Genomic DNA, 9,278 nt, shown 5'->3' with positions numbered 1-9,278 from the left:
GACTCAAGGAGACAGACCTGAATTGTGAGGTAGTCGTTTGTCTCTAGCACTTGGTTTCCAGTTCTGTTGTTTCCCATGAACAGGGGGCCCAGTTACCCAAACAAAAGCGATCTTCAAGGCAGAGCAAGGACAAGAGCCATGGATGGGGGAGGGGGAGAACCCACGTTGGCGCCATCCAGGTGAATGAAAGAAAACCAGGCAGATGGGAGTCTTTGGAATTGAGATTCCAGTCGGTCAGTGAGGGACAGGTCCCTCTGAAGCAGCTCTTTCAGGAAGCCCTTCTTAAAAGCCACACAGCTTTGGAAGTGACTGGGTCCACTTGACATAACATCGTCAGATCCCCAGATGACACCTTCACTCACTCTGCTCGCATAGCTACTCTTTCTCTTTGCTCAGCTTTTGTATGGAGGGAGGGCCCTCTCCTCTCTGCCCTGGCTCCTTGCACTGCCTGTTCCATGGAGGTCCTTGCTTTGTTCTCTTAATTCCTAAAATCTTCGTTCTTCTTTTTTTCCTCAACATGGGCACAGATCTTTTCCATACATCTGGTTCTTATAAGGTAATCAGATCATATAGATTTGAGAAATAAGGAATGAGCTAAGAATCTAGAGTGTTGCACTAATATTCCCTCTTAATGGAAGGGAATCAAATTTCAGAAATAATGAAGAACCATCTTCTTCCCATTTTCCCTAACATTATTTTATCAGTGGACTTAGCGTTGTAAGGATTTGAGCTCAGCAGTGATGCTGTTACACTGGGCAAGGTGTGGCATCATGGTAACAATCAGAATTGACCTACTTGATCGTAAACTATATAAAGGCAAAGGTTGCTAAAAACTAGAAGTCTTCTGTTTCATGTCCTCAGAGTTAATAGAAGTCATTAAGTGTGGAAACCAAAATGGGAAATTTGAGTTGAAGCGTGTGGTATCATGGGCAAAGCAGGGTTCTGGAGACTTATATCTGGGAGATTGAAAGAGGTTATAACTAAAAAGCCATTTTCAGGACAAAGTTGTATCAAGTGGTGGAAATAACTGATGATAGATGCAAAAGGAATTTATGTCTGGTCATTTTTTTAAAAAAGATTTATTTGAGAGTGAGAGAGAAAGCGCGAGTGGGGGGAGGGACAGAAGGAGAGGGAGAGAGAATTCCTAAGCAGACTACCTGCCCCCCCCCGCCCGAGTGTGGAGCCCGACGGAGGGCTCAATCCAAGGACCCTGAGATCATGACCTGAGCCTAAATCGAGTCAGATGCTTAACCGACTGAGCCACCCAGGTGCCTCATATATGTTTGACTATTTTAAATACCTCATATGAGTGGAATCTTGCAGTATTTATCCTTCTGTGACTGGCTTATTCACTTAGCCTAATGTCCTCAGGGTTCATTCATATAGCTTATGATGGATTTCCTTCTTTTTAAAAGTACGTATGTCACCTGGGTGGCTCAGTCATTAAGCGTCTGCCTTCGGCTCAGGTCATGGTCCCAGGGTCCTGGGATCGAGCCCCGCATCGGGCTCCCTGCTCCGCGGGAAGCCTGCTTCTCCCTCTCCCACTCCCCCTGCTTGTGTTCCCTCTCTCACTGTGTCTCTGTCTGTCAAATAAATAAAATCTTTAAAAAATAAAAAATAAAAAAATAAAAGTACATATGTATATGCTATATTTTCTTCATACCTTTATCTGTTGATTAACATTAGATTATTTCCAATTCTTGGCTATTGTGAATAATGCTGCAATTAACATGAGAGTGTAAACATCTCTAGGAAATCCCGTTTTCAGTTTTCTGATAAATGCCCAGAAGTGGGATTCCTGGATCGTATAGTGGTTCTATTTTTGATATTTTGAGGAAATTCCATACTGTTTTCCACAGTGGCTCCATCATCTTACATTACCAGCAACAGTGCACCAGGCTTTGCTGGTACTGGTTATTTGTTGTTGTTGTTGTTTTGTAATAGACATCTAATAGATGCAAGGTGTGATCTTACTGTGGTTTTGATTTGCATTTCCCTGATTAATGATATTGAACATCTTTTCATACCTGTTGACCATTTATGTCTCCTTTGGAGATAGGTCTATTCAAGTCCTTTGCCCATTATTTTTGCTGTTGACTTGTGGGGGTTCCTTATGGATTTGGGATATTAACCTCTTATCTGATAAATGTTTTTAGAATATTTTCTCCCTTCTGTAGGTTGCCTTTTCACTCTGCTGATTGTTTCCTTTGCTGCACAGAAGCTTTTGAATTTGATGTGGTCCCACTTGTCTATGTTTGCTTTTGCTGCCAGTGCTTTTGGAGTCCTGCAAGAAGTCTTTGCCAAAACCAATCACATGAAGCTTTTCCCCTATGTTTTCTTCTAGGAGTTTTATAGTTTCAGGTCTTTTTTTTTTTTTAAAGATTTTATTTATTTATTTGAGAGAGAGAGACTGAGAGAGAGAGCACATGAGAAGGGGGAGGGTTGGGAGGGTCAGAGGGAGAAGCAGACTCCCTGCCGAGCAGGGAGCCTGATGCGGGACTCGATCCAGGGACTCCAGGATCATGACCTGAGCCGAAGGCAGTCGCTTAACCAACTGAGCCACCCAGGCGCCCTATAGTTTCAGGTCTTACATTTTAAGTCTCTAATACATTTTTGTATATGGTGTAAGATTAGGGTCCATTTTCATTCTTTTACAGGTGGATGTCTAGTTTTCCCAGATATCAGCCATTAGTTGGAGATTCCTTTCCCCATTGTGTAGTCTTGACTCACTTGTTGAAGACCATATAAGCATGGGTTTATTGCTGGGCTCTCTCTTCTGTTCCACTGATCTATATGTCTGTCTTTATGCCAGTACCATACTGATTTGATTACTGTAATTTGGTAACATGGTTTCAAGTCAGGAAGTGTGAGGCCTCCTGCTTCTTCTTTCTCAAGAATGTTTTAGCTGTTTGAATCCTTTGTGGTTCCATATGAATTTTAGAATTGTTTTTTCTATTTCTGCAAAAAATGCCATTGGAATTGCATTGAATCTATAGATCACTTTGGTTAGTATGGACATTTTAACGATATTAAGTCTTCTAGTCCATGAACACAAGATGTCTTTCCATTTACTTGTCTTTAATTTCTTTCAGCAGTATTTTGTAGTTGTCAGTATACAAGTCTTCCACCTCCTTGGTTAAGTTTATTCCTAATTGATTCTTTCTGATGCTATTGTAAATAGGATTGTTTTCTTAATTTCCTTTTTGGATTGTTTTAGTGTATGGAAACACACAGATTTTTGTATGCTGACTTTGCATCCTGCAACTTTGCCAAATTTGAGTATTAGCTCTAATAGTGTTTTTTTGTGGAATCTTTAGGGTTTTCTACATATGAGATCATATCATCTGTGAACAGAGATATTTTTATGTCTTCTTTTCTAGTTTGGATACCTTTACTTCTTTCTTACCTAATTGGTCTTGCTAGGACTTCAGGACTATGTTGAATAGAAGTGGTCAGAATAGGCATCCTTGCCGGCATTATATACTTCAAATTTTTTTCTTTTTATAACATGAGATTGGAAAGAGTAACTGGGAATATTTCATTTTACACCTTTTTAGAAGTTATCTGCTTACTCAGTGATGCACTAGAGAGAGAGGAGGGAAGCAAAGACAATTTTTTGAACCAAGATATGCTCACCTTCGAGAAAACACTGACCAAGGAGAGAGTCCAAAATTATAATCTGAGTATAAAATATATTTCTTTAAGACAAACACAATGTAAATGTGAGTCAAATGGAAAGAGTCTGCAACCTAATTCACACTTGCTCAGTTATAATAAAAGTTATATCCGCGAAAACTCTTATGAATACAAGGAATGTGGAAAAGCCTTCAGAAACAAGTTTTGTCTCATTAAGCATGAAAAAAAGCCTACAAGAAAAAAAAAACCTTTGGATGCCCTGAATGTGGGAAAGCCTTCCAAAAGAAGTCTTGCCTCATTAGACATGAAAAGAAACATACAAGGGGAAAAAAAAAAACCTTTGAATGCAATGACTGTGGGAAAGCCTTTAACAGTAAGGGACACCTTATAGCTCATCAAAAAATTCATAGTGGAGAGAGGCCCTATGTATGCAATGATTGTGGGAAAGCGTTTATGCATAAAGCACAACTGGTGGTCCACCAGAGACTCCACGTGGGAGAGAAACTTACGAATGCCATCAGTGCGGGAAGTCATTCACTTGGCACTCCTCCTTTACCCAACATGTGAAATCGCATACATTTGAGAACTCATTTGAATGTAAAGAATGTGGGAAAACCTTCAGGTACAGCTCATCCCTTTATAAACATTCTCGAATTCATACAGGAGAGAAACCGTACCGATGTAGAGAATGTGGCAAAGCCTTTGCAGACTTCTCAGTGCTAGTCATGCATCAGAGGATTCATACAGGCGAGAAACCCCATGGGTGTACTAAATGTGGCAAAGCCTTCATCAAGAAGTCACATCTCCTTAAACATTACTTAACTCATACAGCAGAGCAACAAAACAAACGTAGTGCATGTGGGAAATCTTTTAACCTGAAGACTCTCATTCTCCATCAAAGGAGTCATAAAAACAGGGAAGCTGTGTGAATGTGGGAAAACTTACAATTAGTTAGCCTTTTAATAAAGCGGCAAAGAATTCATCATGAGAAAAACTGTCAATTGGATAGATATGGAAAAGCATGTTCTGAAATTCATATTCTGTGATACTACTAATTTTATTGAGAAGATTATAGAAAATTTTGAGTTATAAATTGACAATTTTACTGTATAGCATAAAACGAGGAAGTTGTAAAAAATTTAAAAATCAAGGCATCAAGCTGACTATAATTACATATATGTACTGCCCCGGTTTACGATTGTCATACAAGTTATACAAATACAATTAATGCATTGCTTAAATTTGTATAGCCATAGGTTTGAAATACATGCTAGGCACTTACACAAAATTTTATCTGTTATGGTGATGGTTACACAACATTGTGATTGTACTTAATGCCAACGAATTGTACACTTAAAATGGTTAAAATAGTAAATTTTATGGAGTGTATATTTTATTGTAATAAAAAATGTATAAATAAAACTCTCAACCAGGATTATGTCTGGTAAACAGCATCATTGTCTCTTCAAACCTAAAATCACCATATGCAGGTTGGCCAGTTATAAGTGAAATCGTACGGCTTATTTTATAGACCATTTCGTGGCACCTGTGTAAAGCTGTGGCACCTGTGCCCGAGCCTTCTGGAGCCTCCTTTTAAATAATAGAAGTTAGGGACAGTGATGAAGTCTTGTACTGCCTCTGCTCAGCTGAGGACATTGGATAATATGTTTTCTTGTCTATGCAGAACACCAAAGTGTGTGTGTGTGTGTGTGTGTGTTTAATCCTGATTAGTCACTGAAGAAAGAAAGCAGCTGTGTTTCGTACTCTAAGCACTTAGTACAGGAAGAGAGGCATTTCTTCAGGTAAATAGTCATGTAAATAAAAGCCATCCTATTTCCCTGGCACAGGTACATAAGTAGGAGTGAACCTAGCTCAAGTAGCTTATAATTGGGGTACTTTGTTTAGAAAAATTAGGTGGCATGATACTTTGCAGAGACTTCTGGAAGAAAATTATTACTTTCTTGTTTTGGAAATTGATTTAGCAATATCTCAGGCTTGTTTGGAAGTTTCTGGGTGACTAGCCTAGGTGTTGCATCAAGCTATTTGAAAAGCTTTTCTGCTTTCATGAGCTGCTTGGCAGCTATTTTATAATTTGACATTATGTAAATTCTGTGTTTTCTCTTTTAAAACACATGAACCAACAATAGTTTAAGTGGAAATTTTATATTTCACTTTAAATGTTCGTTGATAATGTAAAAAAGTCTTTAAACCCTTTCTTTGGTGGTTGTAAGGCTTATACAGCATTGAGCTTGAACCTAAATTCACCAAGTCAGGTTTTCTCTTGCAAGCCTAAGTTTTTGGATTAAACGTATGAACTTGGAATTATTTTTCTTTCTTGAGCATTTTTGTAGGTGGTGATGGGTGAAGACTTACGCATGAGAGTGATTTTCAGAATATCCATCAGATCTAAGTTAAGCCTGTCTCACAAAGTTTTCAATAACTAAGACTACATGCTAATTAAACAGGTAGTCACACCAAATCATTTGGCAAACCACAAAAGTGTATATGTAAACAAATTATAAACTCAGGGAGCTTTTCCCAAGTTCAACTGCCTTATCTCTCATTTCCTTTTAAAGCTGTCGTTTTGCTTTATTTAACATTACTCTTCCCCTCCTAGTTCTTTCTCAGCTCCTGTCCTTAGCAGTAATAGCATCTGAGCAAGTACAAACTTTAAGACAGCAAGAAGACGCCCTTAGGGGTGTAGAATGTCTCATTGCTGTGAGAATTATGCGAGGCTCTTAAGAGAGGTCTTGTGCATCGGGGGGCAGACTGAGAATGAGGAGGCTGGGAGTGTTATCTGATGTTATAGTCTGAGCTCTATGAACTAAAATGTTTGCTCCCTTTCTTAAATGCTGTAATTAATAGAGTAAAAGAATTAGCTAAGTATGAACCAAAATTAAATGTTTGAAAAGTTGAAACAAAGAAAATTTTTTCCTATTAAAACTAAGTCATTGTCAGGCACTCAAACAAAGTCATGAATCCCACTAATTCTAATGCATTTCATGGGGCTAGAGCTCATGTTTGAGAAGGGGGAACTGGTCTATGCTGTGTACATATTATGCAAATGCATAAATTAGCAACATTTTGAGATTAAGTGTGAGGTGTGCAGAACATTATGTCAACTAATCAAGTATGCAGATTGTTTAAGTAAAATTGAATTTAAAGTTTTTATTTTATTTTATTTTTTTTAAGATTTTATTTATTTGCGAGAGAGAGAATGAGAGACAGCATGAGAGGGAGGAGGGTCAGAGGGAGAAGCAGACTCCCCGCTGAGCAGGGAGCCCGATGCGGGACTCGATCCCGGGACTCCGGGATCATGACCTGAGCCGAAGGCAGTCGCTTAACCAACTGAGCCACCCAGGTGCCCTAAAGTTTTTTTTTTTAAACATCATGTTTAGGGGTGCCTGAGTGGCTTAGTTGCTTAGGTGTCCAACTCTTGATTTTGGCTCAGGTCATGATCTCAGGGTCATGAGATTGAGCCCTGCATCAGGCTCTGCACTCAGTGGGGAGTCTGCTTGAGATTCTCTCCCCCTTTGCCTCTCCCCCTACTCAAACTTAGGCTCACTCTTTTTTTTTTTTTTTTTTAGATTTTATTTATTTATTTGACAGACACAGTGAGAGAGGGAACACAAGCAGAGGGAGAGGGAGAGACAGAGGGAGAAGCAGGCTTCCCGCTGAGCAGGGAGCCTGACACGGGACTTGATCCCAGGACCCTGGGATCATGACCTGAGCCGAAGGCAGACACTTACTGAGCCACCAAGGCACCCTCACTCTTTCTCAAATAAATAAAGAAACTATATTATTGAGTAAAATAGGGTTACAAGGAGCACTAGGTATTTATACTTAATTGGAAGACTCTTTTTTTTTATTGAGCAAATTATAGTTTATTGAAAGACTAGAATTTTGTAATACTAAGAATGGTTAGTAAGCATTCTGGTTTAGGTGTTCTTTATTGCTAACTGATTTTTTATATATTATTTCAGGCGCCTCAAACATAATCCTTAGAGTAGTCACTGTTAAAATATAGAAGCTTGAGACTTTTGATACTCTTCAAATTTTCCAAAAGTAAGAAAAATTCAGCTGGGTTTTTTTTTGCACTCTTATAATAATGAAGATTTCCTTTATTGCCTTATACTAACTACACATAAAGGTTTTTACCACCTCTACTGACATTATCTTCCTCATCTTTCATAAATTTAAAAACTGGTGAAGTAAAAGGTAATTGGAAGACTCTTATCTAAGCCAAGACCTGTGTTGTTAATGATTTCTCTGATCCCAAGTTATTGTAGTGTTTTAGTTTCTTGAATATATTTTTACAAATAGATATTGCTAAATTTTAAAAATTGAGATATATAGCTGACATATAACATTGTATTAGTTCCAGGTGTACAACGTAATTTGATATTTATATACATTGTGAAATGTTCACAATAAGTCAAGTGAATATCCATCACCACACAGTTACGAATTTTTTTCTTGTGATGGGAACTTTTAAGATTTGCTCTCCCAGCAACTTTCAAACATACAACATAGTATTCACCATGCTGTACACTACATGCCTAGGACTTAATTATTTTAGAGCTGGGACTTTGTACCTTTTGATCCCCTTTACCCATTTTCTCCACGCCCTGACCTCTACCTCTGACAAACACCAATCTGTTTTCTGTATGAGTTCAGGGTCTTTTTTAGATTCTGTATATAAGTGATTTCATATGGTATTTGTCTTTCTCTGTCTGATTTATTTTACTCAGCATAATGCCCTCAAGTTCCATCCATGTCGCAAATGGCAAGATTTCCTTCTTCCTGAATAACAATTACACTGTATGTGTATACGTGTGTGTGTGCATGACATCTTCATGTACTTATCCATCGATGGACACTTAGGCTGCTCCCATATCTTGGCTATTATAATAATGCTGCAAGAAAAGTTTCACACAGTAACTAGTTACATTTTCTTTTTTAAAGATTTTATTTATTTCTTTGACAGAGAGACACGGTGAGAGAGGGAACACAGCAGGGGGAGTGGGAGAGGGAGAAGCAGGCTTCCCGTGGAGCAGGGAGCCCGATGTGGGGCTTGATCCCAGGACCTGGAATCATGACCTGAGCTGAAGGCAGACGCTTAACAACTAAGCCACCCAGGTGCCCCAACTAATTATATTTTCAAGTGATATGTTTAATATGTTTTCAACCTCAGACATATTTGTGGGCAAAGTACTTCTATATTTAAAGCTGTAAGGGGGCGCCTTGGTGGCTCAGTTGGTTAAGCGACTGCCTTCGGCTCAGGTCATGATCCTGGAATCCTGGGATCGAGTTCCACATCAGGCTTCCTGCTCAGCGGGGAGTCTTCTTCTCCCTCTGACTCTCCTCTCTCTCATGCTGTCTCTCATTCTCTCTCTCTCTCAAATAAATAAATAAAATCTTTAAAAAAAAATTAAGCAATAAGTATGACCATTAACCTGAAAAAAATTATTTTCCCACATTTCCAGACTTCTTTGACACCTAGTATTCTAGTACTGGATACATACATATTGCTACCTGGGGAACTTTCTACCATTGACCTCATTCTTTTCCTAGATAACCTCAACCCCAGAACATGATTTTGGCAAGAAGAAAACCAAAATACTATTTACACTCAGCTCAAA

General features: G+C 38.7%; 1 pseudogene; it reads left to right on the top strand.

Annotated features, from left to right (window-relative positions):
- The first annotated feature begins 770 nt into the window (after positions 1 to 770).
- Positions 771 to 4,728, top strand: LOC129046486 (zinc finger protein 684-like; annotated as a pseudogene).
- Positions 4,729 to 9,278: the final 4,550 nt, after the last annotated feature.

This window comes from Mirounga angustirostris, unplaced genomic scaffold (assembly GCF_029215605.1).
Source record: "Mirounga angustirostris isolate CCGP_5_RB_7025 unplaced genomic scaffold, mMirAng1.0.hap1 SCAF_4, whole genome shotgun sequence".
NCBI classification, from domain to species: Eukaryota; Metazoa; Chordata; class Mammalia; order Carnivora; family Phocidae; genus Mirounga; species Mirounga angustirostris.
This window is presented reverse-complemented; position numbering and strand designations above follow the sequence as displayed.